This window comes from Amia ocellicauda, chromosome 13, assembly GCF_036373705.1.
Source record: "Amia ocellicauda isolate fAmiCal2 chromosome 13, fAmiCal2.hap1, whole genome shotgun sequence".
NCBI lineage: Eukaryota > Metazoa > Chordata > Actinopteri > Amiiformes > Amiidae > Amia > Amia ocellicauda.
In genome coordinates, this window is record NC_089862.1 from 24,384,514 (window position 1) to 24,396,156 (window position 11,643).

The window sequence follows — 11,643 nt, forward strand, 5'->3', positions numbered from 1 at the left end:
AAAAATACATTCAAAGTGTATTTGCTTTTTAGTATGAGACAGTAAGGACAAGCCATTTACAGTCACTCTCTGGTCTCTGGTTTCTCCCTGGTTTGGTGTTGGCACACTTGCCACTTCACTGAAACAGACTGTCTGAGCCGCTCTTGCATGTCTTTTAAATCATGTGTGCTAAGCAAGCCATCCCGGTGCAAGCTCAAGTAACATCTGTGCTGTCAAGGTACTCAACAAGCTGTTTCTTATCATTGGAAACTGCCATCCAGAAACCAGCCTTAAAAAACTAAACAGAAGACATTTGAAAAGGTGAATAAATCCATAAAGATAAGAAACGAGGAAAATCCAAGTTAAAGGATGGAAAAAAAAAGCAATGGATGGAATTGTTTGATCGATTGAGGTTGATCTGTCTGCTTGGCTTCTATAACTTCTTTTCTAGACTGCACACATTCTGCTGTTTTAAATTGCAACCCCTGGCTCTGTCACTTCTCACCTGTTTGTTTTTTGTTTAATTTAAAAATAGAACATACAACAAAATAAGGAATGTGGCTCCTCAAACACTCCCTTTTAGAAAACCCACTGACATTTCCTGAAGGTGAGGTTACTCCCAGCTGTTTGTGTGGCTCAGTGAGTGACGTCTAGGACTAGTTCCAAAGAGGTGCAGCTGTCAGCTGATCTATGAGACATTAAAGGGTGAGAGAGTGCAGCAGTGCAGCCAACTGACACAGACCTTGAGATTACATTGGGAAGCCTCAAACAGGCATGTTATAATGACATCAATAATTTATATTGTAACAAATCATATTTCCCTCTCTCCAAGACCATTTAATTTTGCAGTTGTTGTTACTGCTCACACATCTTCAGCATAGTCTGTCAGAAGAGTGCCTTCAAGTAAATCTACAAGGTTGCCCAAAAGTTCAGGTAATCCACTTTAGCTTGATCTATTTTAAATTTAATGTTTTTGTTATAAGTAATGTTGCATTCCTCTCAAAAGTTATCACTTTTCTAAAATATTTGCGAGTGCATCTGGTCTTCAAATTGTATCCAAGGAAGTTATGAGTGCTGATAGCCAATTAGGAGATATGGGGTTTGAACTATCCAGTCAATCTAAATGTAACAACTGTAAATCACGAGTTAAATCTCCATAAGATGGCTTGGCCATTTTAGAGGCAAATCAGTGTGACAGGAGGAGGTGAAGTCAGCAGTTTTCTCTGCCAAGTTTGCTGGTTAGGACGCTGTTTGAAAGCACACCACTAGGGCGATGAAGGGTTTATTCAGTCGGTTCCATTCTAACCCCTGTTGTCTTGGCAATCTGACCAATGTTTATCCTTCAGCACTGTCATTATTATCAACCTGGAAGATTTAGATGTGTGAGAAGCCCAGTGGAAATGCTAGGCTTCTTCATGGTTAATGTGAAAGGCTGAGTCACCATGAAAAGGCCACTGCTCCTTGTAGTAATCTTGCACACTGGCAGGGGAGGCTAATGACATGGGATAACATGGCCAAAAGAACAAGCTGTACTCCTGTCTGTTCAGATTCTCTCTGCCCAGCAGAATAGCGATGAAGAAGAAAAAAAACACAGAAAACAACAGTTTTGTTAAAGTGAATCACTTATTCTGTGTTTTGATCAGAGCTGGGCTTCACAAGGCATTTCTGCATGAAAGTAACGTAATGTCATGCAGTTGCAAGATAAAGCATGATTAGTGTTTTAAAAAGACAAATACTTGGCTGTCATTATATTTAAGCTATGGAAAACTTCTGAAAGAACTTAATATGCAATGATTGGTCTATATTTCAACACTACCAATATATATATATATATAATTTCAATAACTGCTAATATATTTAAAAGGCACACAAATCATTTTCACTTTTTCCACACCTGCATGTATTAATTCGAATTATAAAACAAGGAAGGCATTTTTATGTATTGAGCTAAACTCACAGAAATTATACTTGGTGTCCAATGACAAACATAACTGACAATGTAGACAACAAAATTGTAGAGATGAACAGATTGTAAACAACCAAGTTTAATTTATTATACCTAATTGTGACTTTTTATCCTGGAAAATCAGAGAATATCTATTATCATATGCCAAGCCTTGCTGGTCTCAAAGAGTTGTATACAATTAGCAAAGATAGCCACCTGGTGGACAAACACAGAAAATGTCTTTTAGAAGGATTGAGCATTAAAATGGCCTAATATTGGAGCATTAAGATTTCAATTGGTCTATTCTCACAGTCTGCAGCAAACCTTTTTGTTTCTGTTTTAGGACCACATATATTATTAAAGTATATGATTTGTTGTAACTTCAGTAGAGGCAGTATCCCTAAATTAAATATTTGTGTTATTTCTCAAAAAATGAGCATATGCATTTGCTCCCATAAACACATTGTTTGTTTCTTTCCCATGATTTTAGACAGCCATCGCACCGAGACATATGGCAAAACCAAAAACCTTGTTTGAAGTGTAGTTTTATGTATCCAATCTGTAGCTACACAGCAGTTTTGATTGGATGTGTAGATCAAAACAAAACATAATCGATTCATGATTATATTAGGTTCTGATATTTATACTAATTCAGTTATCCCTTGTAAAGTTTGTATAAAACCATGGCCATGTTACCAGCAAGAAATGCATACCGTTTATCAGAGCACACCAGTTTTGTGTTCACAAAATTACTCAGGTCCAGTCTTCAGGCTGCACCGGAGAGATTCAGGTTATTGAGATGGGCTCAAGATGGGTCTAACTGTTTATCAGGCTTGGCAGCTCAAGGAAATAGTTTGATGCACAACGAACTGTCTATATTGTAGCTGCTGTTACTGTTTAATTAATTGTGAAATGTGTGTTTTCTTTCAACTGTAACTTTCCCTGCTAAGTAAATTAAAAATAATACGGAAGAAAGTATTGTTTGCAGTTACAAATCTGTAGTAAGAGTATTAAGTTAAGGGAGTCAAGTTTAAAAGACATTTCTACAAGCACATATATTGATGATCATTACTACAATAATAATAATAATAATAATAATAATAATAATAATAATAATAATAATAATAATAATAAAGAGCAAATATTTATTTGTATTATTGGAAATGGAAAAGTTTTCTTAGGGTAACATAATGCTTGTCTGAATATAATGTTGTCTATACACACTTGGTTCTTTCTAATATCTCTTAACAGAAATGTGTATTTATTATGCTGTCTCCAATCATGTAAAGCAGAAAGAATAAAATAGACAAAAAAGTATATTATTTTAATGGTAGGTGTATTTTAACAGTGAGAGACAGAATAACAACAACAAAATCCAGAAAAACGCATTTCAAAAAAGTAATAAATTGATTTGCATGTTAATGAGGGAAATAAGTATTTGACCCCTTTGACTTAGTACTTGGTGGCAAAACCCTTGTTGGCAATCACAGAGGTCAGACATTTCTTGTAGTTGGCCACCAGGTTTGCACACATCTCAGGAGGGATTTTGTCCCACTCCACTTTGCAGATCCTCTCCAAGTCATTAAGGTTTCCAGGCTGACGTTTGGCAACTCGAACCTTCAGCTCCCTCCACAGATTTTCTATGGGATTAAGGTCTGGAGACTGGCTAGGCCACTCCAGGACCTTAATGTGCTTCTTCTTGAGCCACTCCTTTGTTGCCTTGGCTGTGTGTTTTGGGTCATTGTCATGCTGGAATACCCATCCACGACCCATTTTCAATGCCCTGGCTGAGGGAAGGAGGTTCTCACCCAAGATTTGACGGTACATGGCCCCGTCCATCGTCCCTTTGATGCGGTGCAGTTGTCCTGTCCTCTTAGCAGAAAAACACCCCAAAAGCATAATGTTTCCACCTCCATGTTTGACGGTGGGGATGGTGTTCTTGGGGTCATTCCTCCTCCTCCAAACACGGCGAGTTGAGTTGATGCCAAAGAGCTTGATTTTGGTCTCATCTGACCACAACACTTTCACCCAGTTCTCCTCTGAATCATTCAGATGTTCATTGGCAAACTTCAGACGGGCCTGTACATGTGCTTTCTTGAGCAGGGGGACCTTGCGGGCGCTGCAGGATTTCAGTCCTTCACGGCGTAGTGTGTTACCAATTGTTTTCTTGGTGACTATGGTCCCAGCTGCCTTGAGATCATTAACAAGATCCTCCCGTGTAGTTCTGGGCTGATTCCTCACCGTTCTCATGATCATTGAAACTCCACGAGGTGAGATCTTGCAAGGAGCCCCAGACTGAGGGAGACTGACAGTTATTTTGTGTTTCTTCCATTTGCGAATAATCGCACCAACTGTTGTCACCTTCTCACCAAGCTGCTTGGCGATGGTCTTGTAGCCCATTCCAGCCTTGTGTAGGTCTACAATCTTGTCCCTGACATCCTTGGACAGCTCTTTGGTCTTGGCCATGGTGGAGAGTTTGGAATCTGATTGATTGATTGCTTCTGGCTCCCAGGTGTCTTTTATACAGGTAACGAGCTGAGATTAGGAGCACTCCCTTTAAGAGAGTGCTCCTAATCTCAGCTCGTTACCTGTATAAAAGACACCTGGGAGCCAGAAATCTTGCTAATTGATAGGGGATCAAATACTTATTTCCCTCATTAACATGCAAATCAATTTATAACTTTTTTGAAATGCGTTTTTCTGGATTTTTTTGTTGTTATTCTGTCTCTCACTGTTAAAATACACCTACCATTAAAATTATAGACTGATCATTTCTTTGTCAGTGGGCAAATGTACAAAATCAGCAGGGGATCAAATACATTTTTCCCTCACTGTACGCCGAATCCATCCCTTCCTCACCAACTACTCGACTCAGCTGCTGGTCCTCTCCCACCCAGACTACTGCAACTCCCTCCTGGCCGGCCTGCCTGCAACTACTACCCACCCACTCCATCTCATCCAGAACTCTGCGGCTCATCTGGTATTCTCTCTGCCCCAATTCGCACACGCTACTCCACTGCTCCGCTCCCACCACTGGCTCCCGATACCGGCACGCTTTCAGTTCAAGACATTGACCCTCACCTACCGCTGTCTCGACCACACTGCACCAAGCTACCTTCAGACCCTTGTCTCCCCATACATCCCCTCCAAACCATTGTGGTCTTCCAGTGCCAAAAGTCCCTGACCTCCTTCCGGCCCTTACTCAAGACACATCTTTTCATACAGTACTTTTAATATTAGTCCTTTACTCTCCTGTAAGATAGCACTTCACAATGGTACTCGTATTGTAATTTTGATTTCCCCTATGCTCCCTTTCCCTTGGCCCTTGACTGTGACCTAACATCTTGTCTGCACTTAGTTTTTACTATCCAGGATTTAAGACCTCATTTATTGTATTTACTTGTGTAAATTTGAATTTGTAAATTTATTTTGCTTTGAATTGCAGTGTATTATGTAAATTGCAATTTGTAATGTTTTATGTACTTGTAGTGTGCTGTATTTTTGCACCTTGTATTATGCTTATGTTTTGTAAATCGCCCTGGGTAAGGGTGTCTGCCAATACATACATACATACATACATACATACATACATACATACTACTAATAAAGAGTCTTTACAATTAAAAGTACATCCTAACTCAACCAATATTTAGGAGACCTCACGAGGTCCCCTAACTAGTTAGGAGTTGGGACATGGCAGCAGTGAGAACATGGCGTCACCACACCTTCCGTGAAAGAAAAGATGTGTTACAGCTGTTTGATGATGCAGAGATATTTTCTTAAATATAAATGAGTGCTGCATTAAACTGTTTTGTTTGACAATTTTAGAAATAAAATCTGTCAACGCCGAGAAATATCTTCTCATTCCTGTTTAACTGTTCAGTCTGAAATTGACACACGTTAATAGACACTAGATTATAGGTGGCCCTGCCTATCCTTAATCATTGAACAGTAATCAATTAGGTAGAATTGTGGTTACAAGAAATAATAGAATCTTTCTCGGCACCCAAATGTAAATGAGACTGATATATGTAATGAGAAGGTATTTGACTTAAATACTAATCTGCATTAGTTATTAAATGTCCAACTAACAATACTAATGAGAGACTCACCTTTGTCTTACTAACCAGTATTGTAGTCAATGTGTTTGTAATTTTGTGTAACGTTTTGTGTGTCATCATATGCACTTCCATGGTCTTTGATGTGTTGATCTTGAGTGAATTTTAATTAGTTTTTCCCTTTTTGTATAACTAGTGTAGTGGTACATTTTATCTTTGTTTTTAATAAATTTGAGAAGTTATATCTTTGGAATTGGTGTCTACGTCCAATTATTTCAGAAATTGAGTTCTACAAGATTGTAGGATTCTTGATAAGGTGATATTTAAATTCTGAAATGTATAAGTGTACCTTACACTACAACACTGAAACTCTCGTTATAATGGCACCTGTCAGTGGGTGGGATATATTAGGCAGCGAGTGAACATTTTGTCCTCAAAGTTGATGTGTTAGAAGTAGGAAAAATGGGCAAGCGTAAGGATCTGAGCGACTATGACAAGGGCCAAATTGTGATGGCTAGACGACTGGGTCAGAGCATCTCAAAAACTGCAGCTCTTGTGGGGTGTTCCCGGTCTGCAGTGGTCAGTACCTATCAAAAGCGGTCCATGGAAGGAAAAGCGGTGAACCAGCAACAGGATCATGGGCGGCCAAGGCTCATTGATGCACGTGGGGAGTGAAGGCTGGCACATATGGTCCGATCCAACAGACGAGCTACTGTAGCTCAAATTGCTGAAAAAGTTAATGCTGGTTCTGATAGAAAGGTGTCAGAACACACAGTGCATCGCGGTTTGTTGCGTATGGGGCTGCGTAGCCGCAGACCAGTCAGGGTGCCCATGCTGACCCCTGTCCACTGCCGAAACCGCCTACAATGGGCACATGAGCATCAGAACTGGACCACAGAGCAATGGAAAAAGGTGGCCTGGTCTGATGAATCACAAGTTCAAGGTGTTGACTTGGCCTCCAAATTCCCCAGATTTCAATCCAATCGAGCATCTGTGGGATGTGCTGGACAAACAAGTCCGATCCATGGAGGCCCCACCTCGCAACTTACAGGACTTAAAGGATCTGCTGCTAACGTCTTGGTGCCAGATACCACAGCACACCTTCCGAGGTCTAGTGGAGTCCATGCCACGACGGGTCATGGCTGTTTTGGCCGCAAAAGGGGGACCTACACAGAACTGGTCATGTGACTACACAGATCATAGTTTTGCTACCATTCCAGACTCCAAACGGTGAGTGTAGATAAGTTTAATTTATTGTGAGCAGTTTTCTTTGTCTTTATATTGGGTAGTTAACTAATGCAAGTGCTGTGTGCGTTTCTCAAAATAAAATATGTAGTGCAATTTGAAACAATGTAATTGTATTTTTCCTTGATACAATATCAGCAGATCGAAACTATAGTTAGCCGCATTGAATTCATTTTTATTAGTCATGTCAAACTTCCAGCTCAACTGTTCACTGTATTTTTTTCTTCTTAGTTATGTTTTTCCTTATGTATTACTGCCTATTACTGTTTTTTGTAACAAAATAAAATAAATCTTTGAGACAATGATAAAAACGTGTATGTTATTTATTCATGCATACAGTTATCCCAGGTTTAAGAATGGTAACTTTTACATATACAGTATGTGGGAAACACTGTAACAACACTGGGCATTTTTTGCTGACATATGAGATGGTGGAGAATACACTGGTATTTAAGATAAAACCAGAAGAAAACTCCTTTAAATATCTGCATTAACTGGGTGAACACTCTCTACAATCACTGTCATTGAAAAGACGATCGAGACCAGACAGTTGAACAGAACAGTTTCAGTTAATATGGGAAAATTACTCTCATTTAATTAAAATAATCCTGTCAATCTCGCAGATGATCTGCTTTTCGTTGTATTTCTATCACTTTGTTTAATGACTATATACAAGTATTTGGTTATATACTCAAGGCAAAACATATACAAAAAAAGTTTGTAATTTCTTAAGACAAAATTATAAAAATAATTAAAATGAAATTGCAAAATAAAAACTCAGAAATAAGCCAGTGAGCCCCCCAGCAATCTCTGGGATCCTCTCTATTGCTCATAATTTTCTGTGATGTTACAGTGAGGGAAATAAAGTATTTGATCCCCTGCTGATTTTGTACGTTTTCCCACTGACAAAGAAATGATCAGTCTATAATTTTAATGGTAGGTGTATTTTAACAGTGAGAGACAGAATAACAACAACAAAATTCAGAAAAACGCATTTCAAAAAAGTTATACATTGATTTGCATGTTAATGAGGGAAACTGTTAAAGGCACAGTAAACAATTATAACATCAAACGATTATAGCAACTACATGACAGTTACCAGTATGAAAAATTACATGTGAACAATTTTAAACACCAAGTCGTCAAAGTCGTCAGAGAGAGGTTAGAGAGCAAATTAGGAGATAAGGGGGTGAAATATCCAGTCACTCTAAATGTAATAACTGTAAATCATTAGTTAAATCTCCATAAGATGGCCTGGCTATTTCAGGCAGTTAAGTCAGCAGTTTTCTCTTTGCCAAGTTTGCTGGTTAGGACGCTGTTTGAAAGCACACCACTAGGGCGATGAAGGGTTTATTCAGTCGGTTCCATTCTAACCCCTGTTGTCTTGGCAATCTGACCAATGTTTATCCTTCAGCACTGTCATTATTATCAACCTGGAAGATTTAGATGTGTGAGAAGCCCAGTGGAAATGCTAGGCTTCTTCATGGTTAATGTGAAAGGCTGAGTCACCATGAAAACGCTACTGCTCCTTGTATTGTCCTTGCACACTGACAGGAGTGGCCGATGACATGGGATAACATGGCCAAAAGAACAAGCTGTACTCCTGTCTGTTCAGATTCTCTCTGCCAAGCAGAACAGTGACAAAGAAGAAGAAAAAAACAAAGAAAACAACAGTTTTGTAAAAGTACATTTCTTATTCTATCTTTTGATCAGAGCTGGGTTTCATGAGGCATTTCAGTGAGAAAGTATGTCATGCATTAGCAAGAAAAAGCATGATTAGTGTTTTAAAAAGACATACTTGGCTGGAATTATATTTAAAATATGGAAAATGTCTGAAAGACTTTATATGCAATAGCCAGAAAATTATTGGTCTATATTACAACACAACAAATTTGTATATATATATATATATATATATATATATATATATATATATATATATACACTCACCTAAAGGATTATTAGGAACACCTGTTCAATTTCTCATTAATGCAGTTATCTAACCAACCAATCACATGGCAGTTGCTTCAATGCATTTAGGGGTGTGGTCCTGGTCAAGACAATCTCCTGAACTCCAAACTGAATGTCTGAATGGGAAAGAAAGGTGATTTAAGCAATTTTGAGCGTGGCATGGTTGTTGGTGCCAGACGGGCCGGTCTGAGTATTTCGCAATCTGCTCAGTTACTGGGATTTTCACGCACAACCATTTCTAGGGTTTACAAAGAATGGTGTGAAAAGGGAAAAACATCCAGTATGCGGCAGTCCTGTGGGCGAAAATTCATTGTTGATGCTAGAGGTCAGAGGAGAATGGGCCGACTGATTCAAGCTGATAGAAGAGCAACTTTGACTGAAATAACCACTCGTTACAACCGAGGTATGCAGCAAAGCATTTGTGAAGCCACAACCCGTACAACCTTGAGGCGGATGGGCTACAACAGCAGAAGACCCCACCGGGTACCACTCATCTCCACTACAAATAGGAAAAAGAGGCTACAATTTGCACAAGCTCAACACAATTGGACAGTTGAAGACTGGAAAAATGTTGCCTGGTCTGATGAGTCTCGATTTCTGTTGAGACATTCAGATGGTAGAGTCAGAATTTGGTGTAAACAGAATGAGAACATGGATCCATCATGCCTTTTTACCACTGTGCAGGCTGGTGGTGGTGGTGTAATGGTGTGGGGGATGTTTTCTTGGCACACTTTAGGCCCCTTAGTGCCAATTGGGCATCGTTTAAATGCCACGGCCTACCTGAGCATTGTTTCTGACCATGTCCATCTGATGGCTACTTCCAGCAGGATAATGCACCATGTCACAAAGGTCGAATCATTTCAAATTGGTTTCTTGAACATGACAATGAGTTCACTGTACTAAACTGGCCCCCACAGTCTCCAGATCTCAACGCATTAGAGCATCTTTGGGATGTGGTGGAACGGGAGCTTCGTGCCCTGGATGTGCATCCCACAAATCTCCATCAACTGCAAGATGCTATCCTATCAATATGGGCCAACATTTCTAAAGAATGCTTTCAGCACCTTGTTGAATCAATGCCACATAGAATTAAGGCAGTTCTGAAGGCGAAAGGGGGTCAAACACAGTATTAGTATGGTGTTCCTAATAATCCTTTAGGTGAGTGTATATATATATATATATTCTGGTCTAAGCCCAGTGATGGACTGGCGTCCCCTCCTGGGTGTATTCCTGCCTTGCACCCTATGCCTGCCGGGATCGGCTCTGGCTTCCCCCTACCCTCACCAGGATGAGCGGTTCAGAAGATGGATTGATGGATTCTGGTCTAAATACTGAATAAGTGAGAGTGCAGCTACAAAATGTAATTTTCTTTATATATTTTTGCCTTATTTGGGCCAGCACCTCATGGGGGTGAAGACGCTGTAGTGCATGGATGCTTTCAAGTTACATTCATATTCATATATATATATTTAACCCACAAATATTCTCTTTCGGTAGCAGGATCTAATTTGAGTTCTTCTGCCTCAATATCATTTCTGACTTATACTGCTTCCCCCACCACCTCTTTGATTTTACCTGTCCCTCCTAAACTGTGTGTATCCTTTCAACTTGTATTCATCCCCATCAATTTCTGTAGGCCAGGTTTCTGTCACTCCTACAAAATCATAGTCACATGCCAACACTGTGGATTCTAGGTCTAACATCTTGTTCCTTACACTCCTGGCATTGAGGTACAAACATTTCAGGACTTTCCTACTAGTAGTTCCCCTTGGTTTTCTTTCCTTAGTGGTACATCTCCCATTGTCAGAGCTCCCTGCCCCCCTGGTCCCTAGTTTAAAAGATCCTCAATTTCTCTGCACATATGCTCTCCCAATGCATTAGCCCCCCTTCTGTTTAGATGCAGACTGTCCGGTTTGTACAGGTCCCATCTATCCCAGAAGAAAGACCAATGCCCCATAAATCTCAGTCTAAAGCCCTACACCAGGATTTCAACCATGTGTTTCTAATCTCTGCCTGTCTCCCTGGCCATGCACGTGGTACCAGAAGTATTTAGGAGAAAACTACTGTGGAGGTTCTGCTCTTTAGTTTCTTTCCTAACTCTTTAAATTTGTCTTGCAGAACCTCTGCCCTACCTTTTCCTATGTCATTGGTTCCAATGTGGACCATGACCAGTGGACTCCCCCCGGCTTTGGCCAGTAGCCCGTCTACTAGTTTAGGAAGCAACCTGAGCACCAGGCAGGCAAGATACCATGCTGGTCTCCTTATCACTAGAACACACTGTTTGATCTACCCCTATAAGAATTGAATCTCCTACTATAACTACCTCCATGTTCTGGGGGGGAGTGGACACCATGGTGCTCTGGTGCTCAGCTGCCCTCCCATCACCCTCTGAGCCGTCACTGTTCAACTCGGTGTCCAGCAGTTCTAACCTGTTGGGCATTTCAA